General features: G+C 53.8%; 1 protein-coding gene across 4 annotated transcripts in view; it reads right to left on the reverse strand.

Moving 5' to 3' along the window:
* TANC1 (tetratricopeptide repeat, ankyrin repeat and coiled-coil containing 1) overlaps positions 1-26,084 on the reverse strand; it is a 73,094-nt gene that overhangs the window by 45,244 nt on the left and 1,766 nt on the right. The window lies entirely within an intron of this gene.

A 26,084-nucleotide genomic window follows, 5' to 3' on the forward strand; every position in this document is an offset into this window, starting at 1 on the left:
TGTCCTGAACCACCGAAACACCCCCACACACAGCCAGACAATGCCCCGAACCACCGAAACAACCACACACACAGCCAGACAATGCCCCGAACCACCGAAACAACCACACACAGAGCCAACGTCCTGAGTCACCAAAACACCCGCACCCAGAGCCAGACAATGTCCTGAACCACCAAAACACCCACACACAGAGCCAGACAATGCCCCGCAACACCCGCACCCAGAGCCAGACAATGTCCTGAACCACCGCAACACCCACACACAGAGCCAGACAATGTCCTTAACCACGGCAATACCCACACACAGAGATGGACAATGCCCTGAAACACTGCAACACACTTCCCCAACACATTGTACTGACCAGTTACAACCTGAGCATCCCACACATCCCCAATGTGTTGTACTGACCAGTTACACCCTGAGCACCCAACGCATCCCCAACACATTGTACTGACCAGTTACTCCCCAAGCACCCCACACTTCTCCAGCACGCTGTACTGACGGGTACACCCTGAGCACTCACATGTCTCCAGCGCACTGTACTGACGGTCACACCCCGAGCACCCCGCACATCTCCAGCACGCTGTACTGACGGGTACATCCTGACCACCCCACACGTCTCCAGCACACTGTACTGACGGTTACATCCTGAGCACCCACACGTCTCCAGCACGCTGTACTGACGTGTGCACACTGACCACCCACACGTCTCCAGCACGCTGTACTGACGGGTACACCCTGAGCACCCACACGTCTCCAGCACGCTGTACTGACGGGTACACCCTGAGCACCCACACGTCTCCAGCATGCTGTACTGACGGGTACACCCTGAGCACCCACACGTCTCCAGCACGCTGTACTGACGGGTACACCCTGAGCACCCCACACGTCTCCAGCACGCTGTACTGATGGGTACACCCCGAGCACCCACACGTCTCCAGCACGCTGTACTGACGGGTACACCCCGAGCACCCGCACGTCTCCAGCACGTTGTACTGACAGTTACACCCCGAGCACCGCGTAGCACAGGGTGAGCCCACAGCACCGCACCCTGTCCGGGCTCCGCAGCCCGGGGAGGAATCTGCCGAGCGCCACCAGAGGAAAAACACACTCTGCAAACCCTGCCCCTCTGCCAACCGCAGCAGTACAAGTTCTGTGGTATCTTCAGGTGTTTCACACAGAATGGACATTAAGCAGCCCTTTCCAGCTCAGCATTGAAAAAAGACTGAAAAAACCCACAAAATACACCCCCTAAATTGGGCCACCTACTGGAAAATCAAATAAACAACAAGGAAGCAAATTATGGTTATTTACTGAATACACACCATAAATACATTTCTGAAAATAAGCATTGCTATACTGCAATACAATGCTGAACGGCAACTGGGGAGAGGAAAGTGGTGGTGTTTTTAAGCGTACACTCCACGTGCTTGTGAAATCAGTGGCTCCACATCCATTGTGTTCTGTAGGCAAAGGGAATGGGCCAGTTCTCAGCACATCTGACCAGCAATGCATGAAACGCTGGACTGAAAGAACACTGTTAACAACACCCCATGAACAACGCTATCTTTTGAAACTAAGAAAATATCTCCTGAAATTCAACCACATGAACATGAGAAGGAAAAGCTAAACGCAACACGAGGAGACACTTCCCCTTCCTCACCTGTCTGGATGACCTGGATAGAGACAATCCAGCAAAGAATGCTCTGAGATTCACAAACGGCTCTGACAAGTAGAAAAAGAAGTTTAGAAGGAAACACCTGAGCCAGAATTTAGCGGCAGCCCTGGTTCCTTCCTTTGAAATACCACACACCGCATGTTCCCCAGGGCTGATTCCCGGGGGATGAGAGAGACCAGTCCTGGATCTCCATTCCCATCACGCGTGTTCCTCACGCTCCCCCTCTCCCAGTGTTCACGCCTCCTGGCTTTGCAAAGGGAGAAAGCGGCACCTCTCCCGCAGACAGCAGCTTTCACAAGAGCAGTGACAAGGAAAAGGGACAAGTCCTGTCCTCGGGCACACTGCTACAAAAAAGGAAAAACAACTTTTCTGAGAGACTCGGACACGCTCAGCTGGAAACAGCCCACATGCTGATACAACCAACTACGTTATTAAGTCATACAAAGCCCAACGTTGCCTTTAAAACAAAGAAAGCCATCAATCCAATCTATCTGGCAGTAACGAGGCCCCCGGAGGAGCGCACGTGCCTTTGGGGACACCAGAATCCAGGCGGGAGCAGGCGGAGGGACGGAGAAGACACGGCCAGCGGCCGGCAGTCCAGACACTGCAACCCCGGAGACTGGAAACGGGGCTGGTTTTTAACAGCAGACTTGAGGAGAGGCCTAACTACGTTAGCCTGCTGTGTATTTTAAGACCGTTACACAGAAGGGAACAATCTATCCCATATATCAGCTCTCGACAGACCAAGGAGCACGGGCCTGCTTTGCAGCAGCCAAAACTTAGCTTAGACACTGAGAAAAAGCTTCCTAGTACTGCAGTATGGACATGAACGACAGGAGAGGTGCTGGCCCATACAGGAGGGGAACGCTCCTCTCTGGAACAGCCACCTGCAGGAGAACGCCAGTGGTCGCGCTGGAGCGAGACGTGTCGGAGCCAACAGGATCCGTGCGTACAACACAGGACAAGAACAACACAAAACCCACAGACAAAGCGCAAACCTCACCAGCTCCTTCTCCAGGAATGGAGAGAAGCTTGTAAACTTCAAAGGTGATTTTTTTGCAGTTCTGTCCCGGTTTGTGTAACGACGCGATCCCGGGAGGGCTCGGCCCGGCGGCGGCACCGAGCGGGCTCTGCGGGCCAGGCCTCAGCAGGCAGCGACAGCCGCGACAGCCGCGACAGCCGCGCCGTTCACCAGACAGCCCACTGCGAAACGCAGGAAAACAGAAAAATGCTAAGGAAAAAAGGCTCAAACTCCGAAGATGTACGCGGTTCCACTTTTTTTAACAACTGGTATCTCCTACAGAAACGTAGGCCATGACAAAGAATACCATTTTTTGATTAAATAGTCTGGGTTTTTTTTTAGGAAGAGTCATGTGACCACTCTTTATGTTTGGAAACCCAATTCATCTTCCAATAGCATTAACAAATCAAGAGCCTAAGAACATCTTCCATAGCTTGAAATGGACACCGAGTGAGAGTAACTTTACATTGAAAATTCTGTATAAAAGCATTATTTGAGTCATTACAGATATTCCCTAATGTTACAGGCAGCTAACTTTCCTCTACAAAATCCCTATAAAATATTTGTCTTTACTAGTACGGAAAAAAGTGTTTTAAAATATTACTTCTTATAACACCAAAAGATTAAAATTTGCAGATAAAACAAAAACGCTTAAACAAATATCAATGATGCCAAATTGTTGAGGACAAGCAGCAAAAAGTTAGGAAATCAGAAACGTAAAGGCTGGACCGCACAATCCAAATCAGCGCATAAATGGTGGCAGCACCTTTAATGACCTCGGCAAGCCCTGTGCGCTGGTGCGGGCGAGGACAGCGGGGAGCAACCCCTCTCTCAACCTGCCTGCTCCGACACCCCGAACCCGCTTTTCCTAACGCCTGAGCGATCCACTTCACACGTTCATCAAGTATTCTCGCAGAGCAGCTTCCTCCCTGTGCACGGCGCGCAGGCTGCAGCTGCAGCAAACGCCCACGCGTGCGGCGCGCACTGCGGGGCCACACGGGTGATCGGGAGCTGCAGCGAGGGCCGTCTGCTGCAGGACCGGGCTGCGCGGTGCCGCCGAGGCGCAGCCCTGCACCCGCTGCTGGGATGCCCTACGAAACCCTCGGGGAGAAGCAGAAGTCTGAAAACAACTGCTGTGACTCATCTCAGCTCCTCCCGGCCACTCCACGCTGGGACACCGGTCCACACGTGCGCTTGGAACTCACAGAGACTTGGTGCTTCATATTCAGACACCGGTCATTTGTTCCAGACCCTAGATATGCACATTTCACCTTAATATTACAGTTCGAAGGTCTTCTGCTCTTTGGAACCCATTTTTATACGTAATTGGACAGTTCCTTAAAATGAAACATTTCTCAGCTCATTTCAGCACGTTGCTATTGAGGTAAATGTACTCAAGGGAACTGTAGCTTTTAACGTTACCAGCAGGCGTTCACAGGTTCAGTGAGAGCATTTGGTGAAGAAAACTGTGTTCAGCCATGTAATTTAAGGCTGAAACATAATGCATATGTACAGGAATTACAAGTCTAATTAGAGCTGCAGACACATTCCTAATTTGGTATTCCCTAACTTCTGCCTGGCTTTGGAACGTAAATATTACCTCTAAAATTATGCAGTGTTGCATATTGTTGGTATATTCTATGATAAATTTTACTTACCAGCATTTAAAAGCCTCCTAAGTCTTGAAGAGCAGCAGTGACTTTATTAAAATTCAGCTGGTTTTATCCCAGGAACAAGGAAGAAACAGCACACGCGCAGCCTTGCCGAGGCTCCCAGAGCGTGCCTAATCCACCTCTGCCCTGTACAGACCAGCACCTTCAACACAGTTTAGTGGCGTAATGCAATCAGAACCAAACGTACACCAGGGTAACAGCGGAAGAGTTTGGTTTCACAGGGCTGATGAGGGGCAGCCTACTGCAAGGGAAGGCAATGGCACTGTTGCAACAGAACTGGATCCTTCTTAGAACAATATGGTAATAACAAACCGCAACATTCACAGGGTCCTGAATAGGTGCAGCACTACAAGACATCCCCCACAGCACCTCAGAGACAGAAGAAATCTGAGCTTAAAAGAAAGCAGAAGAAACACTGGGTGCAAAGAGAATGCAAAGGACAAATGGCGTGAAAGCGCCAAACTCCTCACCAGAGAAAGGAGCGCAGAGCCCCCTGACGAGAGGCTCCTCGCTCTGCCGACGGTGGCCGGGGTCCCCAGCCTGTGCAGGTGCCGTGTCCCTGTTCTCCAGCCAGCAGCGGCTCCCTGCACAGCTAACGGGTGACCCAGCGCTGCAGCCCACCCGCCACACGCTGTCTGCAGCGGGGACCTGAAACGTTACAGCGCTGAAGATCAGCTACAGCGGATGGGAATACACAACAGGAGGACCCTCTTACAAGAGAAAAAAGAACCAAAAATATTTAACAATATCTGAACATTTCATTAATTAAGTATAAAGCCAAAGAATTCGGTATATTTGTGTGTACACACAAAAAATTCTTATCCAATGTGGGCAAACTCACGGCTTCTGAAATATTACATAGAATACAGTTTGCCTGCAGAGTTTGGCAAGACATTATGGCACTAACATTAGCACAGGCATTGCCTGTACACTGCCAAACCTCAAGCGCTGCACCCACAGCTGCCTGAAGACTTGAGAGCAGGTAACGCACCGCACGCCTGCCCACCAGCGCACCGGCAGCCAGCTGCTCCGCGGGGACGCGAGGCGGTGACGCGCGGGAACGCCAGCGGGTCCCTCTGAAATCAGCAACGCTTTCGCACTGAGGACACCCAAGCAGCGGCACAGGTGCCCAGGCAGGATGTGGATCTCCCTCCTTGGAAGTTTCCAAGAGCCGTCTGAACACGGTCTGGGCAAGCAGCCCTTCCTGAGCAGGGAGGCTGCACACGGGAACCCCCGTGTCCCTTCCAACCTCAGTCACGCTGCGACTGATGAAGATGTTGACGTTCCCCTTCTCCCCAAACCTCCGCAGGGCTCACACTCTTGGCACAGACAGCAGATACCCAGCGCCAGGGGCTACAGCCAGGACAGCTGCTGCCCTGCCGAGCCTCGGGCTGGGACCGGGACACAGCGGGACGGCAGTGGCTGTGCAGTACCACAGAGCGCATCAAACACCCAGCGCCAGGGGCTACAGCCAGGACAGCTGCTGCCCTGCGGAGCCTCAGCCACGGATCAGCACGCGGCGGGGCAGCAGCTGTGTGGCACCAGGACGCCCATCCCCACCTGCGGGCGCGCGGCACCAGGACGCCCATCCCCACCCGCGGGCGCGCGGCACCAGGACGCCCATCCCCACCCGCGGGTGCGCGGCACCAGGACGCCCATCCCCACCCGCGGGTGCGCGGCACCAGGACGCCCATCCCCACCTGCGGGTGCGCGGCACCAGGACGCCCATCCCCACCTGCGGGTGCGCGGCACCAGGACGCCCATCCCCACCCGCGGGTGCGCGGCACCAGGACGCCCATCCCCACCCGCGGGCGCGCGGCACCAGGACGCCCATCCCCACCCGCGGGCGCGCGGCACCAGGACGCCCATCCCCACTCGCGGGCGCGCGGCACCAGGACGCCCATCCCCACTCGCGGGTGCGCGGCACCAGGACGCCCATCCCCACCCGCGGGTGCGCGGCACCAGGACGCCCATCCCCACCCGCGGGTGCGCGGCACCAGGACGCCCATCCCCACCCGCGGGTGTGCGGCACCAGGACGCCCATCCCCACCCGCGGGTGCGCGGCACCAGGACGCCCATCCCCACTCGCGGGTGTGCGGCACCAGGACGCCCATCCCCACCCGCGGGCGCCCGGCACCAGGACGCCCATCCCCACTCGCTCAGCCCCGCTGCACGTGGCACACGCCTCCCGGTGCTACAAGACCTGAGAATTCTAATTCTCAGATTCCAAAAGGAAAGAAAAACAAGTCTAAGCACTTCTTCTAAATACAGTCAAACGCCCTCTCCCTACATCGCCTCCCAAGATAAGACATCAAAGAAAATAAAAGTCCCAACGTATTATTACGATCTGCTTTTTAAATAAAAATATTGTTTTTCTTTTCCACACAAGAAGCATATACGATGTTAGAAAGTCTGCATTATGCAATGGTAAGATCTGGAACTGTTAATGAATTTCAGAAGCTGAGGATGATACTCTACATGCATAGCTAGAAAAGAGTGGCAATAAAAAAGAACATCTCAAAACCTGCATATTATATTTAACTTTCTTCTTATTTTGCAAACATGACAAGCATAAATTTTCAATTAATGAGAACAGAGAAGCTTGACACAGAACTGAAATTCCACAGTATATTTCATTCCTATTTTAGGATACAGGTAGGGGGCAACAAAAGATCAAACAGGGGGAATCAAGGGCCATTCCACCCCAGGTTCTCTCTTTTCGGAACCGAGCCCAACCTCCCTACTGCGCATTCGGTCCTCCCCAATCTATCCCAACACAGACACAGAGGGCACGCGAGGCGGTCGCTTGTGCACACATCCAGGGTGGACACAAAAGCTGCTGTCACCTGGAAGCAAAACCCATCTCCTTTCGTCTCCCCACAGACGATATCCAAAAACGAAAGACGATCGCTTCCAAAGAAACACACCTCTCAGCCACCCAAATTCCACTCGAGGAGAGACCCAACCAGTAAAGCTCCCAGCAGGAAAGCACACAGTGGAGTCCACTATTCATTCACAAGCTGAGAGGTACAAGAAAATACAGTTTTCTTCATCCTAAAGCCAGCACTTCGGTTACTTTCCATCCTCATTCAAACTCCACAAAGGTGGGTATTGGAACCGTTTAGGAAATGAACCTAATGCTACTGCTTGGAAACACTGATTACAAATAAACTATGTGTTATTTAGAAAACCCTCAAAGTTCCCTACACATACTGTAAAGCTGACAGATCTCCAAAAGCATTCCAGCTTCAGATAGAAGATATCATACCCATCCTTCCCACTTCAAGAAGACTGATCAAACTGAACAGCAATACTGTGCATTTATATTTCCTCATCCCTTGAAACAGACAAGGTATATTGGACCTTGCTTTGTTTTGAGAGCGTTTAGATTAACGGGGTATTTCCAGTAATGCTGGTGCCTTGTCTTTCCTGAGCCCATTGCATCTCCTCCCTCCCCACCACCAAGCTCAAATATAATGATTCACTGACTGAGATTTCAGAAGCACTTCCAGCCACTGAAATGGTTTTGTTCTGACAAACAACTCAGTTTTACATTTTACTGGTTCCAATTTTTAAATTCCGCCCTGAAACCACCTGTTTATGGCCAGTAAGGGTTTCTTGTGGTGGTTTTTGGTGGTTTTATTTTTGATGTTGTTTACTGGGTTTTTTGTTAAGATTTTAAGGTCTTCTAAAACATTTAACTATTGCTTCCATTTTTACAACAGATACCAGACGTGGACCTGTTGTCCAAGGGCCAATAAAGTCCCTCGGTAACCCTTTGCTGATGCCCTCGAGGCTCAGGATCCGCATCCCGGCTCACACCGAAGGCCGTTCCCGCGGTGCTGCACCAGCTGCACCGCGCCCCGCACCGCCTCGTCGCGCCCCGCACCGCCTCGCCGCACCCCGCACCGCCTCGCCGCGCCCCGCACCACACCGCAGTGTTGCACCCCGCACCGCCTCGTCGCACCCCGCATCACACAGCACCGTCGCACCCCGCACCGCCTCGTCGCACCCCGCACCGCCTCGCCGCACCCCGCACCGCACCGCAGCGTCGCACCCCGCACCGCCTCGTTGCACCCCGCACCGCAGCGCAGTGTCGCACCCCGCACCGCACAGCGCCGTCGCACCCCGCACCGCCTCGTCGCACCCCGCACCGCACAGCGCACCCCACAGCATGGAGGGAGGGGGCGGAAAGTCCCTTGGTTTAAGAATGTGTACAATCAGCTTTCTTACAAATGAGCGACTCCAAAAAACAAGATCGGGTTCATAAAACAAAAATGCGAGGTTACGTAAACAGTTGGGAGCGCAGACATACACACCAGTTTACTTCACTCCTCATCTTCTACAAGCTAAGTACTTCAGCACGTAGGGAATCCCCTGCAAAAAGACAAAACCAAAAATCTCCCCACATCTCCGCTCTGCCCGTGAGTCTCCCTTAGAACTCAGCACCCGCTTGGCACCAGAACACTTTCCACGTACAGCCACTGCCGACAGACACGGGCACCAGCAACGGGAGGGTTCACGGTGTTTGTTCCCATCCCCAACTTCTGTCCCATGTTCTGGAGAGTTTGCAGAATGCCTGTTCCGCACCCCTTACCCGGCAGGTGGGTCACTCAGAGACCCCCTGTTCCACACCCCTTACCCGGCAGGTGGGTCACTCAGAGACCCCCCGTTCCACACCCCGTACCCGGCAGGTGGGTCACTCAGAGACCCCCTGTTCCACACCCCGTACCCGGCAGGTGGGTCACTCAGAGACTCCCTGTTCCACACCCCTTACCCGGCAGGTGGGTCACTCAGAGACTCCCTGTTCCGCACCCCGTACCCGGCAGGTGGGTCACTCAGAGACCCCCTGTTCCACACCCCGTACCCGGCAGGTGGGTCACTCAGAGACCCCCCAGCAGCTCAGACAAACCCGCCCCATGCGCTGTGACCACGGAGCTCGTGCCCGCGAGCTCCACGTCCACCCGCGCTGTGCTGTGCCCTCCCCGCACAGACGAATCCTGAACAACACCTCCTCTGCTTGAAAACAAATAAAGGGTGGGACACCTTAGTCATTCTGCCATGCACACACAAGTACTTAAGGACTTACTGCCTTTCCGTGTAGGATTTATTAAGCACATACTTCAAAAAAGCAGCATTTTGAAAAGTGTATTGTTATTACCCCAATATTCCGTCCTGAGGTTTGCAGAAAACTTCATTTAGTCACACCTGCTTTCATTGCCTTTAAACGCATTAAGAATTTTGTACTTTACACACAGAAAAGTTTCAACGTTTCCCTTTTCTGACAAATTTGAATCCCTTAACTGTATTTTCCAAACAAGAGGAAAACAACAAAAATACTTCAAGCAGCAAGGTGCTGGGGATGTAACAGAAATCAAGGCAAGACAGTAAGTGAAAATCCTTTACAATTACTCCACTGAGTCATCTATATCTAACATCTTACAATAAAGAGGGAATATTCCTAATTCTAAGAGACTCCTAATTCAACAATGAACAAAAACATTTGAAACAAAGAGAATGGTGTGTGTTTGTTTTTTTAAGGTTCAACTTCTTACGAGATATGTTTGTTATTGCTATTCGAACGCAAGAACAAAACTGGTAGAGCAGACACACTGAAGAGGTCTGTGTCTGTCTGACTGCATACAACTAAAGGTAAATGGCATGTATGTTTCCAATGGGCTGGATTTAACCAAACCTAAACAAATTCACTGAAGTTAAACAGCTTTTACTGAAATATTTTTCTACAACACCCTAAACAATTGTGGCCTTTACCCTTTATAGGTATTTCTTATGCAGGAAGATCAATACAGATACAAAACTGACAAGCTATACTGCATGTTTCATTTGTTGCTCAGTCAACAAGCTAATGGTTATCAATCTCACCTATGAGATACTCCCACCCCCTTATCCGGCACCCCGAAAGCCACGCACCGGTTCCGCAGGAGACTACGAACCAGCCCCGAGTCTCCAACGCACTGCTCGCTTCCACGCAGCGGAATTACGCCCTGAAGCACTATTAAAATAGAATGAAAGAGGTGAAAGATGAGGAAGCGTGAGAAACGTCTCATTATCGTGTTAGTTATTAGAATGTGCTTCTGCAGGAGCTTTTTCCCACCGGTCTGGTTCCAAGCCTGACTCCCCAGGTCTATCCTGCAACCACCTTGTTCTCCACCCTGCTCCTTTACCCATTGCTGATCATTTCACCCGTGTCTCTAAGGTCTGCGAACGCGGGGCAAGGAAGGTCTCCTCATCTCCCTGCTGCCCAACCATTCTGGCTCAGGCGCCAGACGCTGCAGACATGAGGGCTCATCAGTTGCAGGGTTACTGCTCCCAGCTGCTCCCACTGCCCTGCCGCGCTGCACACACCCCTGCAGCGCTGCACTAACCCCTGCAGTGCTGCACTAACCCCTGCAGTGCTGCACTAACCTCTGCAGTGCTCCACTAACCCCTGCAGTGCTGCACTAACCCCTGCAGCGCTGCACTAACCCCTGCAGCGCTGCACTAACCCCTGCAGTGCTGCACTAACCCCTGCAGTGCTGCACTAACCTCTGCAGCGCTGCCCTACCCTCTGCAGCGCTGCATTAACCTCTCCCACACCGCACACACCCCTGCAGCGCCGCACTAACCTCTCCCGCACCGCACACAGCCCTGCAGCGCCGCACTAACCTCTCCCGCACCGCACACAGCCCTGCCGCGCCGCACTAACCTCTCCCGCACCGCACACAGCCCTGCCGCGCTGCACTAACCTCTCCCGCACCGCACACAGCCCTGCAGCGCCGCACTAACCTCTCCCGCACCGCACACACCCCTGCAGCGCCGCACTAACCTCTCCCGCACCGCACACAGCCCTGCCGCGCTGCACTAACCTCTCCCGCACCGCACACACCCCTGCAGCGCCGCACTAACCTCTCCCGCACCGCACACAGCCCTGCCGCGCCGCACTAACCTCTCCCGCACCGCACACAGCCCTGCCGCGCCGCACTAACCTCTCCCGCACCGCACACAGCCCTGCCGCGCCGCACTAACCTCTCCCGCACCGCACACAGCCCTGCCGCGCCGCACTAACCTCTCCCGCACCGCACACAGCCCTGCCGCGCCGCACTAACCTCTCCCGCACCGCACACACCCCTGCAGCGCCGCACTAACCTCTCCCGCACCGCACACAGCCCTGCAGCGCCGCACTAACCTCTCCCGCACCGCACACAGCCCTGCCGCGCCGCACTAACCTCTCCCGCACCGCACACAGCCCTGCCGCGCCGCACTAACCTCTCCCGCACCGCACACAGCCCTGCCGCGCCGCACTAACCTCTCCCGCACCGCACACAGCCCTGCAGCGCCGCACTAACCTCTCCCGCACCGCACACACCCCTGCAGCGCCGCACTAACCTCTCCCGCACCGCACACAGCCCTGCCGCGCCGCACTAACCTCTCCCGCACCGCACACACCCCTGCAGCGCCGCACTAACCTCTCCCGCACCGCACACAGCCCTGCAGCGCCGCACTAACCTCTCCCGCACCGCACACACCCCTGCCGCGCCGCACTAACCTCTCCCGCACCGCACACAGCCCTGCCGCGCCGCACTAACCTCTCCCGCACCGCACACACCCCTGCAGCGCCGCACTAACCTCTCCCGCACCGCACACACCCCTGCCGCGCCGCACTAACCTCTCCCGCACCGCACACAGCCCTGCCGCGCCGCACTAACCTCTCCCGCACCGCACACACCCCTGCAGCGCCGCACTAACCTCTCCCGCACCGCACACAGCCCTGCCGCGCCGCACTAACCTCTCCCGCACCGCACACACCCCTGCAGCGCCGCACTAACCTCTCCCGCACCGCACACACCCCTGCAGCGCCGCACTAACCTCTCCCGCACCGCACACACCCCTGCCGCGCCGCACTAACCTCTCCCGCACCGCACACAGCCCTGCCGCGCCGCACTAACCTCTCCCGCACCGCACACAGCCCTGCCGCGCCGCACTAACCTCTCCCGCACCGCACACAGCCCTGCCGCGCCGCACTAACCTCTCCCGCACCGCACACAGCCCTGCCGCGCCGCACTAACCTCTCCCGCACCGCACACAGCCCTGCCGCGCCGCACTAACCTCTCCCGCACCGCACACAGCCCTGCCGCGCCGCACTAACCTCTCCCGCACCGCACACAGCCCTGCCGCGCCGCACTAACCTCTCCCGCACCGCACACAGCCCTGCAGCGCCGCACTAACCTCTCCCGCACCGCACACAGCCCTGCAGCGCCGCACTAACCTCTCCCGCACCGCACACAGCCCTGCCGCGCCGCACTAACCTCTCCCGCACCGCACACAGCCCTGCCGCGCCGCACTAACCTCTCCCGCACCGCACACACCCCTGCAGCGCCGCACTAACCTCTCCCGCACCGCACACAGCCCTGCCGCGCCGCACTAACCTCTCCCGCACCGCACACAGCCCTGCCGCGCCGCACTAACCTCTCCCGCACCGCACACAGCCCTGCCGCGCCGCACTAACCTCTCCCGCACCGCACACAGCCCTGCCGCGCCGCACTAACCTCTCCCGCACCGCACACACCCCTGCAGCGCCGCACTAACCTCTCCCGCACCGCACACACCCCTGCCGCGCCGCACTAACCTCTCCCGCAGCGCACACAGCCCTGCAGCGCCGCACTAACCTCTCCCGCACCGCACACAGCCCTGCCGCGCCGCACTAACCTCTCCCGCACCGCACACAGCCCTGCAGCGCCGCACTAACCTCTCCCGCACCGCACACAGCCCTGCAGCGCCGCACTAACCTCTCCCGCACCGCACACACCCCTGCAGCGCCGCACTAACCTCTCCTGCACCGCACACAGCCCTGCCGCGCCGCACTAACCTCTCCCGCACCGCACACAGCCCTGCCGCGCCGCACTAACCTCTCCCGCACCGCACACAGCCCTGCCGCGCCGCACTAACCTCTCCCGCACCGCACACACCCCTGCCGCGCCGCACTAACCTCTCCCGCACCGCACACACCCCTGCCGCGCCGCACTAACCTCTCCCGCACCGCACACAGCCCTGCCGCGCCGCACTAACCTCTCCCGCACCGCACACACCCCTGCAGCGCCGCACTAACCTCTCCCGCACCGCACACACCCCTGCAGCGCCGCACTAACCTCTCCCGCACCGCACACAGCCCTGCAGCGCCGCACTAACCTCTCCCGCACCGCACACACCCCTGCAGCGCCGCACTAACCTCTCCCGCACCGCACACAGCCCTGCAGCGCCGCACTAACCTCTCCCGCACCGCACACACCCCTGCCGCGCCGCACTAACCTCTCCCGCACCGCACACAGCCCTGCAGCGCCGCACTAACCTCTCCCGCACCGCACACAGCCCTGCAGCGCCGCACTAACCTCTCCCGCACCGCACACAGCCCTGCAGCGCCGCACTAACCTCTCCCGCACCGCACACAGCCCTGCAGCGCCGCACTAACCTCTCCCGCACCGCACACACCCCTGCAGCGCTGCACTAACCTCTCCTGCACCGCACACACCCCTGCAGCGCTGCACTAACCTCTCCTGCACTGCACACACCCCTGCAGCACTGCACAACCCCCCCGGCTGCACTGACTCCTCCCGCGCTGCACACACCCCTGCAGTGCTGCACTGACTCCCCTGCGCCGTGCTGCACTGACTCCCCTGCACCGCACTGCACACACCCCTGCAGCACTGCACCGACTCCCCTGCGCCGTGCTGCACCGACTCCCCTGCAGCGCACTGCACACACCCCTGCAGCACTGCACCGACTCCCCTGCAGTGCTGCACCGACTCCCCTGCACAGAGCGCTGGCCGCACACAGTTTTAACAGCAAAGGTCATGAGCACCCGTGTGAGCCAACCTGGCGATGCAGCGGGGATGCGGATGACGAATCATCGGCTGAGTCATTCGCCTGCCCACGCCGAGGAAAGAGCAGCAGCTGTCAAAAGAGGAGCCACAAACCTTGAAATTCACACCTGCTTCTCGTAAGAAAAACCTCTGACCACAGAGGAGGTGCGGACAAGACTATTTTTCACCTTCTCTTCCTACTCTGCTAAGTCCAGAGTAAATGCCAAGACCTCAGCCTTCTACCATTTTCTACAGAATCTGCCCTTTCTTCACTCATGACTTAGAAAAACTGAAAACAAACAACCCCTCAAAAAACCAACCAACAACCGCCTAGAAAAAACACCCTGCTTTTCATCCCTGCTGAACGTATCCTTTCTATTTAGGCTTCTTTCTAAACATCACCCCTGCAGCTCTTGGCATTTACAAGGTACCTCCCAGTTCCTCAAAGCATCAGAAGCTGCCGTGTGCTTTCCTAGTCTCATCTCGCCTCTCACCAGGGCTGTGTCTCCCCCTCAGTTTTTATCTTGAGGTACCACAGAAGCAAACCCTGGTTTACTGGTATGCCCGTGCACATAACCCCTGGCCTTAGGTGTCAAGCAGCAAAGCCTCTATCACCCCACTGCCTCTTATTTCTCAGTTGAATGAATTATCTTTCCTCCAGCTCTGCAAGACAGGGATCAGTGTACGTGGATTATGCCACAAAGTCAGGTTTTGCTCCTGGGCAGGAGGTGGGCAGGTGTGGTGGGAGCAGAAACACAACGGGCGGCTGAGAGGAAGCCCCTTGCTATTGTCTGCAACAACAATCTGCACCTCGATAAAAGGTTTAAAAAAAGCTGGCCCTCTAAGTGGAAGGTCCCTATTTAGAGAGGCGTTCTAGAAAGAAATAAGGTCACGAGGGTTAAAAGAAAGTCCTGAGGAAACCCCATGATGACACCCCAGCCAGCAAGCCCCAGGAAACTCCGCTGTCACAGACGTGATTGCACTGAGGCAGGAGCGACAAAAGGAAAATTTAATGTAACCGTAGATGTATTTTTTCTTGCCTTTGTTGTAACGGCCGTTTTCATCCCATCTCTGTCCATCGTCCCATGTTAAACATGGAAAAAGTGACAAAGCCCCTATTTTAAAACGGATTATGAAAGGGTCAAAACACTGGGCAAGAAAACTCAGCACTTCTCAGCTGGCAGAAGCAATGCCCTGCACACGCTGTTGGCAGAAAAGCCAGAGCCTAAAACTAGGTGAAAACTATATCAGAATCTGCCATTTCAGCTTTACTAGTGTACAGAAAGTGAAGATAAATCCTGCTAACCAAAATGTCACCCCAATCCATAGTAACCAACTTGTACTTCACCACACGGTTGTACGGTTGGGTTAGGATAGCACCGTCCTAAGTGACCACGACACTTCCCAGGCGGGATGGGACCTCTGCGCGACTGGGGCACCACGCGGTGTCCAGCGCACCCTTTACAAGGGCCGCGGTTCCCTGCTCCCAGGAAAGGCTCAACAGGCAGCCCGTGTCAGTCCTCGCTCCCTGTGTTCATGCAAGCTGCTCCTGCTCCTGTTGGACTGCGGGCACTCTTAAGGAACCACCATGGTCTAGAAAGTTCAGTGGGGAAAGGAGTGGAAGAAATCCACCTAGCTGTAACAAATATTTTTAGTGTTAAAGACAAGCAATAACCAGAAATAATACCTACTTTACAAAAGCACATTACTACAGGACAGACTAAAATCTTCACATACCAAACTGATGGGCCACACACCAGATCTGTAAATATTTTGGGCAGGATTTTCAAATGGCCACACCACCTCCTCTGACCAGGGATCTTCTCAAAAGCAGAGTTTGTGCTATGGCACGGAAGCGGCGCCTCCAGCACGCGGCGGCCCGGGCGCAGCGGCAGCTCCTGCGCCCACGGCCACGCCACCCCAGCCGAGCCACTGCACCACCTGGCAGGCGGGATCCATCGCGCCTTAGAGCTCACGGGTGCCTCCTCCAGCTGCACATGCCATCTCGGTACACTCCTCCGCAGGAGAACAAGACCAATTTCATCTGGCAGGCAGCAAAATGACATAATGACAGTTGAATTATGACCAGTTTTTATTACAGAACATTCTTTGAAGATCATCGGCGCCTCCTCATCAGATAGCATACACAAGATCCGTCTGCTATCATAACCCTGGACAGAATCGTCTCAACCAGAACTCAGCTTTGTTTCAGTCACCCCATTTCTACCAGAGTCCTCTCTGAGGATGAACACGTTCCCCAGTGCCACGACGGGTGAGGAGCCAAGTGCCACATGTCCCTCACACGCCACTGCTGAGAGGACTCCCAGGTCTGCCCAGTGAGGCTGAGCGCCAATGACTTCACCTTCCTGGACTTACTAAACATCACTAAAATCCACAAGCTTAGCAAACGAACCACTGCAGCTGAGACAGGCGAACCACCATCTGCTGTTCATTGTGGCTTTTCAGCTACAGCTCACATAGAGAAACAAATAAATCACTACTTATTTCAACCACCTTAAAATTTCAAGGGAAGGAAGTTATCCATGTAGAGGGATTTAATATCGTAAAAGACTTTATTAGAAGGAAACATGAGGCTAAACCAATAGCAAGAAGGATAAAGTTATTAAGTTTCACTTTCAACTCGCCAAATATTGCAGATGAGAAATCCTATATGTAAAAAAATCCTACATAAACCTATCAAGTCATACGCCTGCATAGAATCACAGAATCACAGGATGTGAGGGGTTGAAGGGCCCTGGAAAGCTCACCCAGTGCAATCCCCCCATGGAGCAGGAACACCCAGCTGAGGTTCCACAGGAAGGTGTCCAGGCGGGTTTGAATGGCTGCAGAGAAGGAGACTCCACAGCCTCCCTGGGCAGCCTGGGCCAGGCTCTGACAGCCTCACCGGGAACAAGTTTCTTCTCAAATTTAAGTGGAACCTCCTGTGCTCCAGTTTGCACCCATTGCCCCTTGTCCTGTCACTGGTTGTCACCCAGCAGAGCCTGGCTCCATCCTCCTGACACTCCCCCTTTCCATATTGATCCCCAGGAATGAGTCCCCCCTCAGTCTCCTCTTCTCCAGCTCCAGAGCCCCAGCTCCCTCAGCCTTTCCTCACACGGGAGATGCTCCACTCCCTTCAGCATCTTGGTGGCTGCGCTGGACTCTCTCCAGCAGTTCCCTGTCCTTCTGGAGCTGAGGGGCCACAACTGCACACAATATTCCAGGTGTGGTCTCCCCAGGGCAGAGCAGAGGGGAAGCAGAACCTTGAGTCTTGTTTTCACATTTAAGATGTGTATTTGTAACTCAGTTCTTGCAAAGCAGCGACTTTCATTCTTTTTCAATCCAAAGAACAACAACCAAGCTCTTAGCAGCCTCAATATTTAAACATAAATAAATAAATAAAGGAATTACGAACTTTCTTTTCCCAAACCAGACCTGACCAAAACAAGTCATGTCTGGAGAATCTCAGTGGAGCACACTGGGAAGCGAAGGCAGCTCTCAAAACACAACTCTAGGCAATATCAAAACCAAGAGACTTCACAGTGATCCAACACCACAGGTCTCTGCCGGACGTACTGGGACAGCACGTGGTCCAACAAACACATTGAAGTCCATATTTGTTTCTTTTGTCTACAAAGCTACTCATAACAAACCAGAAAACAAAACAAGAACAAAGGAAAAAACCACTAAGCAGCTGCGGATTTTAAGAAACTTTGCTGCACCTCAAAATGACACGATTGTGCCCCAGACTACCGACCAACGCAGAGCCTGACTGTCCACGGTCACCGTTTTAAAGAGGGGACGTTTTTGTACGTCCAACACGCCACCTCCTGCATCTACTGCATCTGGTCTGACAGCGGCACCACCTCACACATGAAACACCCCCCTCTGAACTCCACAGCCTTCCACAGACCGACTGACCATCCTTCAGAAAACAGATCTGCCCCAAACGCTAAATGAAATCACTTGATGCCAAGCCAAAGCCAGCACCTGTGAAACATGGCGGTATTTGATTAGCAGATGCATACAACTCAGCGAGAATACGGTAGGACATAGTATGAAATACACGCTTAGTGTCTCCCCTCCCATGTCAGCTATCCCTAGAAATTCCACAACACTGTGTTTTCTATAATCCCTAACCATAAAACACCTGATCTTGAAATGGTTGCGAATCTCAGTCCCTCACTTTTGCGAGAAATCGAATGCAGAGCTCCATCCAAACTCCATACAAAGGACACGCTGGACACTTCCTGCTTCGCAGGCCTGAAATCAAAGTAACCGCACTCGTTAGGGCTTCCGTGGTTAGGGTAGAGCAACAGGACGGCGGGGCCGGGAGGCACATCGGGAGGCTGCCTGGTCCAGGCCCTGCCCCAGTAGGGCAGGTCATACCAGAAAGTGCTGGAAACCTGTACTGAAAACACAATGCAGACAGTTATCTCCTTTGGAGAATGCAACTGCCTACATGGGTCTGTCGACAAACACATCCCCCTACCCACCCCCCCAAAAAAGAGAGGAGCAAGATGCAACGCCTAAGTGACCCTAAAACGTGCAAACAAGCAGGAACGCAAAACTCAGACACACCACATGTGTACGGAGCTGCAGCGCCGCCCAGCACAGGTGACACACACGGAGCTGCACAGGTGACACACACAGACCTGCACAGGTGACACACACAGACCTGCAGCGCCGCCCAGCACAGGTGACACACACAGAGCTGCAGCGCCGCCCAGCACAGGTGACACATACGGAGCTGCACAGGTGACACACACAGAGCTGCACAGGTGACACACACAGAGCTGCACAGGTGACACACACAGAGGTGCAGTGCTGGCCAGCACAGGTGACACACACAGAGGTGCAGTGCTGGCCAGCACAGGTGACACACACAGAGCTGCACAGGTGACACACACAGAGGTGCAGTGCTGGCCAGCACAGGTGACACACACAGAGCTGCACAGGTGACACACACAGAGGTGCAGTGCTGGCCAGCACAGGTGACACACACAGAGCTGCACAGGTGACACACACAGAGGTGCAGTGCTGGCCAGCACAGGTGACACACACAGAGCTGCACAGGTGACACACACAGAGGTGCAGTGCTGGCCAGCACAGGTGACACACACAGAGCTGCACAGGTGACACACACAGAGGTGCAGTGCTGGCCAGCACAGGTGACACACACAGAGGTGCAGAGGTGACACAGGAGAACAAGTCGCGTCTCCCGGCGGGTGCGCGGGACCGAAACCGCTCCCTTGGCTGATCCCACACCGTGAGGTTGGCTCAGCTGTCTCCCGAAACCTCCCTCACCCAGAGGAATGTGGCCGGGCAGAAACACCACCATCTCACACCCTGCTGTGCCACCTCTGCTGTCTCTTGTGAATGTAAACCTTCCCTTTTTAATTACTTGATTATGCTATTTTATGGATAAGACTTGGGCATTCTTCTATAGCGTAAACTACAAGTAAACACTCTTAACAGCCCTATTCTTCCAATTGCTTTTCCCTTAAAGCACTTTTCATTTTAATGTACAATGCAGGAGCACCAACAGACCTCTGGCGGTGTCACCATGAGCTGTCGAACACCTATGACAGCAGCACCCAGCACAACAGGCTCACCAGCGAGCGCCGCAGCCCAGCAGCCTGTGCCTCTGCACACAGCAGCCCCGAAGGCAAAGAGGTGTCCACAGGAGCTGGACACACACCGCGGGCACGACCCCCGCGAGCGCCATCCCCGGCGGAGCTCGGACCAGGGACAAGGACATCCCGGTTTGCTCTTGAAGAAGAACTAAAGGCTCGTCTATGCAAGGGGAGAAGCGCTTCACATTCACACCCTGCCTCTTCTGCACTAACTCCCTGGTGTAGACAAGATCCCACATGCTCTTACCAAAAATATGAAATATCTGGCAAGCCCGTATTTATTACAATTTTACAGTTGGTCTATTGCTTTCAGTAACCAAACAGCCAAGCACCGCTAAAGCCTCTACTTGAGATGCCAGAAAACATTCCATCCACAGGCAAATGTGAAAAAAACCCAAAATTTAAATCTTCACAACCAGAATTTAACTCGCAGGGGAACACAAACTTGTATCCTTCAAAAAAAAAAAATTCATGAAAATCTTAATTCTGTGTAAATCTCCACAAGTTTGCCAAGACAGCGCGTACTGCCTCACCGTAACCTGTTAACGGGATGCTTGCAGGTCCCATGTAAATCAAACGAGCCAAGTCCACTAACTTGTGACGAGAACAGACACCACTCCAACAAGAATTCACTTGGCTCAAAACCCATCAGGCAGAAGAAGAACTGCAAAGAAACAAAACTCCGATTTTCTCCCGAAGAAAGCCAAGAAAGGAAGGAGGTTCAAGCAAGGCTCAAAGGAGAAAAGCACCTGGTTTTCCTGTCAGCAGACACGATGAACACAGAAGAAAGCGGCCTTGTCTCCAGCAGGCCGAGGGACAGCGGCGGGACAGCCGCCGCACGCCTGGAGCGTTTCCTCGCGGCACCGGGTCCCCAGGAGCCCGTCCCCAGCGGCACCAGGACACGGCTCTGGCGGCACACACCGCAGCCCTCGGCGGGGCACGGCGACGGGAGGGAGTCCTCTCCAGCAAACCTGCCGCTACCTCCCTCTGCTGCAGACTTTGCAGAAGTCTGAGCTCCAGAATAACTGAATGGCACTTTTGCCCTCCTTTCCATGCTGCCTTTTAAAGACGAGGTTTAGAATTTCTGGCCACCAAAAAACGCCACCATTAATTAGATCTTTTTCCCCAGACTTTCAAAATAGGCCAAGTTCCTCTGGGTGTAACTCTTTGCAGAGTGCGCCCGTCACTCGCTGACCGACTGACTTACAGAAAATACAGAAAACACAACAGTGGCACCAACAACCGCTCAGACAGAGAACAGCAAACCCCCGTGCGCACCAGCTCCGTATTCCCAGAGCTTTACACGCACCAGTGAATTCCCAAACCGCACCTTAGTCTGGCACAGCACACGGGAAGGCACAGTGCTCCCACACTCCATTCGCCTTTGCCAAGTATAATTTATCTGAGGATAAAGCAAAGTTTGCCCTGATACCTCTTCATTGTTTTCTTTTGAACTTTTCAGAGTAGCTCTTGTGTGCACACGGAGATTCGGGATCAGGGGTTGGGCAGTGTTGAAAATTCCACTTTGTCACAGCAAAACCACGTCCACACTTCGTGGCACTCACGCTCCCCACGCTTGTCTTCAAACCTTCCGCTTGTGGCAAACATTGAACAGAAGTCCGGGAGCTCAGTCCTCAGCGGCGCAAAGATCCCTGTGACACCAGTGGGAATTCAGCCCCGGTAAAGCAGGCCTGGAACCCCATTAGCTAAACAACCAACTCAGCTCAAAGGCATTTCTAGTGAAACCCACAAAGCAGTGCCCCCCCAAAACGCACATTAACAGGATTTTGAGTTCTCTCATTTTTGTTCAAAAACAAATCAAAACAACAACAAAAACCCCACCACAACAAAAACGGCAAAACACCGAGGCCGAACCAAACCCAACCCCGCACATTAAACTCTCCAGAAACTTCCATCTCATTTAAGTTTCAAAAAGCAAAGGTTATCTTTTGCTTCTGTTTGTTCTTATTCGTATATTGTTCAAACACTAACTTGCTAAAGTATGGTCAGAAATACAGATTCTAAGGAAAGGACATCTGTTAAGAAAGAAATGGACTAGCATCATCACAAATGACTGAAGTAAGAAAAGCACGGTCTTTAGACTACTCAAATTCTAGTATTTTTTCAGATAAACCAAAGGAGTTTAATGTGGACTCTGGCTTTTTCAGCAAATAAACACCTCAGCTATTTTAAGTACAATAGCTTTGAATCTGACTTAAAACTACTGGCTTTTGGCAAGTCATGTATGTTTAATACTCAATTACATTAAGTGCACAGCAGCAAAGTTCCACCAGAACCTAACACAACATCTAAAGGTGCAAAGCTCTTCCCACCCGAGCAGAGCTCCGCACGGCCTAATCCCAGCGCGCAGCTGCGAGTTCACGCTCACACACCAGCACACATCAAACACCCGTGCAGGGCGTTTCCTGTGCTGCTAACAAGTTCCAGCTTCTCTCCTGCTTGATCTAAATTTAACCAAGACTGAGACTGAGTCTCAAAAAACAAAACGTCAAACAAAAAAAAAGCAAACCAAAAAACCCCCCCACCAACAAACCAAAAAACCCCCAAACCCAACCCCTAAAGAACGCAACCCCCCCATATATGGAACTGGAATGCAGCCCAGCAAACCCTTCACAGGCACATAGGAAATACACAGCAAAGCAGCAGCCCCTCAGCCCTGCACGCTCCCGAGTGTGCACCGTGTGCCACGGCACGGCCAGCGCCCGCGCACACCAGCCAGGGCTCGGCCCCGCGCGCACAGCGGTGACACTGCTGGGGAGGGCAGCCGAGACATGGGTGCACAACGGTGACACTGCTGGGGACGGCAGCCGAGACATGGGTGCACAACGGTGACACTGCTGGGGAGGGCAGCCGAGACATGGGTGCACAACGGTGACACTGCTGGGGAGGGCAGCCGAGACATGGGTGCACAACGGTGACACTGCTGGGGAGGGCAGCTCAGCCATGGGCGCACAGCGGTGACACTGCTGGGGAGGGCAGCTCAGCCATGGGCGCACAGCGGTGACACTGCTGGGGAGGGCAGCTCAGCCATGGGCGCACAGCGGTGACACTGCTGGGGAGGGCAGCTCAGCCATGGGCGCACAGCGGTGACACTGCTGGGGAGGGCAGCTCAGCCATGGGTGCACAGCGGTGACACTGCTGGGGAGGGCAGCTCAGCCATGGGCGCACAGCGGTGACACTGCGGGGGAGGGCAGCTCAGCCATGGGCGCACAGCGGTGACACTGCTGGGGAGGGCAGCTCAGCCATGGGTGCACAGCGGTGACACTGCTGGGGAGGGCAGCTCAGCCATGGGTGCACAGCGGTGACACTGCTGGGGAGGGTAGGACTCAGCCAGGGCTCCCAGCAGGGCCAGCTTTGCTGTCTGAACAGCAGGACTGACCGCAGCAGCAGGGACTAAGCCGCGCGGTCCTTACAGAGCCTTCAGACTTCGTTACAAACACGCTGGAATACTTTGAGGGCAGATCTGCCACCGCCAGGTGTGGGGACGGGCGGGTAGCAGCCAAGGTGGCTCGGCGCTGGGGTGCCCGCCTGCAGGCACGGCCACACACGTCTCCTTGATCAGATCTTTCTTACCATGCTGCAAAGTGACGCTTCTTCAAAAAAAATACGAAAGTTCAATTTTAGTAATACTTGGATCACTGAGAAGAGGGGAAATTCTACAGCAGGCTAAAATGAGACTGCAAACAACTCTACTGTAGGTTATGGAGTTTCTTCTCTTTTAGCACCACTCTGTATTTTGGAAATCTACAACATGAAAATCTGCATTTATTGATACTTCACAAGTTCTAATTCTAAAGCAACACCACGAATTTAAGGTGGCTTATAAGAAAAATGCACAGAGAGATTCAAAATACACATCTGCAGCTTTGTTACGATATTTAAGATCACTGCAACTCTATGCTCCATCTAGTTTTCCAGTTCCATACGCATCTAGAGACAGCCGAGTTCACCAAGGCACATGAGGCAGAAGTAGGTGACTTCAAAATCAGCCCTATTTACAAAACTGCTTTGGTCGTCTGGACGGCAGGGGTGCCCGAGCAGCGCTCCACGGAGCAGCGCTCCGCCAACACCAGAACCCGCAGCCCCCGCGCCCCTCGACTCACGGCACGTACAGAGAAAGGGAAACGCGCCATAACTTGTTAAGCATTGCCACCAACTTCAGCAACATCGAGATCCTAAAAGCCGCTCTTGATTTGACCTCAAAGACATCCAAAATTTGTTAATGACTACACCAAGAGCTCATTGACTGATACCATGGAACCGTTCCCTGTCTGAGAGCCAGCGAAATTCTAGTGCTGGAAGCATCGTGCAGCGAAGTGCTCTCTGCCAACACGTGGGGCCTGGCATCCCGTGGCACCAATGGGGGACGCGGCAAACGGGGGGATGCGGCAAACGGGGGGACGCGGCAAACGGGGGGACGCGGCAAACCCAGCGGGCTGGCTGCTCTGCAAGGTGTGCACCCACACACGGGGAGCTTCTGCTTTCTAACGGGAACCCTCCTCAGTAAATTATTGCTCCAGATCAAGAGGAGGAAACAAAATAAGTGAAATACTAAATTGGAAATAAGGCATATATTCCAGCAACGGCTGCTGGTCACAAAATAGAGAAATAACTCTAATAGACACTTTCTGTTACCTGGCCTTCTGCTTCCTGACACTCTTGAACTACTTACACACCGGAGCATCTCCACACATTATACAGGGAAGCCAAACACTCAAGATACTACAAAGTTTACTATTTCAGTACCAAGTGCCTTTACAGACCAAGCCTACAGCCTATAGCTTAACGGGACTGCTCTCAGTGAGAGGAGGAAACACCAGCAGAATTGCCAAAACATGGCAAGAGAAACAGCACTTTAAAAGTCCAAGTCATGGCATTAACATGAGCCACAACGCGTGTACTTCAAGACACAGGAGTGGACAAAAAAGAAGTCTATACAGCGGTGTATCCCCGATACAGCACAGAAACCTGACATAACTACAAAGCAAGCTCTTGGGGATTACTCTCTTTATGAAGCTGAAAGGAGAGGGGGGAAGCAACGGGACATTTTTCAGCTACGATAAGGAGATCGAAGGCACCGACTTTGCTGAGGCACAGAACTGGACGGCGAAACACCAGGTTCTGGTTCAGACTACTCAAAATGGTCCCTGTCCGCAGCAGGCAGGCCAGGCACGCTGCACTGGAGCCCTGCGGGTGCGTGGCGAGGCTGAGCAGAGCGGAGAGCAGCTCGGCGTCTGCAGAGCGCATTTTACACTTCGGGAAACAACCTCATCAGGTGAGCGTGCTGAAATATCCTTACACCATTTCCTACATACAATGAATGCTAAAGGATTTAATCAGCCATGCTAAACAACGAATTTTAAAAGGAGGAGGTTGTAAGAGATTGCATAGGAAGTAGATGCATTAATATCAGGCCACACAATAGATATTTTGCATTAATGAGCAACTGATCTTTTTATTCACTGCCCTTCAGGACAAGATCAGACAGTTCAAGGCTCCAACAAACTTTTTTTAAAAATGTAAATAAGTTTTTGAGACTGAAGTTCAACACGAACCCAAACGCAGTGAGCATCAGACTGTTTCAGTGCTTGCCTTTGGGGTGTGTGTGTTTTTCAGGTTGGTGTTACACTGTCCTATTTATCCAGAAGTCCCTTTTCTAGCAGCAGTGCCTCCTACACGCAAACGTATTTCAGAAAAATAGGAGCTCAGACACTTGTTAGGCCATATACTTTTTTCTTTCCATTGCCACAGCTTTGTGATAAATAAACTCTCCAATCTCCATGTTAAGTCTTGGGAGCCTTCAGCAACCAAAAGACATAAACTAACCCAGTTTTCTCAAACCTGAGCCACCCACAAAACCCAAAGCTGACCTTCTTTTGTTTCCCTGCAAAACACAAATATCTACCTCCCAACAGAGCCTGAAATACCAACTTGTAGTCAAAACAGCATCTCTACAGAAAAATCTCAATTTTAAAACCATGAATGTAAACTTTAACTGACAGATGTTTTCATGGGTATCATTACAAACAACCAGCAGATCGGGCTGATGTTCTCACACACACGACAGTCAAGGCTTGCTGATTAATCTCTGCTCCTCAAAGACAGGCTTAAACCGGACAACGGCAGTCCAGCCGAAGGAGGACATCCCAGGTCTGCCCACAGAGCTCAGCTGCGTTCAGCAGCGCCCGCTCACATCAC

This window comes from Patagioenas fasciata, chromosome 7 (genome assembly GCF_037038585.1).
Source record: "Patagioenas fasciata isolate bPatFas1 chromosome 7, bPatFas1.hap1, whole genome shotgun sequence".
In the NCBI taxonomy this organism is placed as follows: domain Eukaryota; kingdom Metazoa; phylum Chordata; class Aves; order Columbiformes; family Columbidae; genus Patagioenas; species Patagioenas fasciata.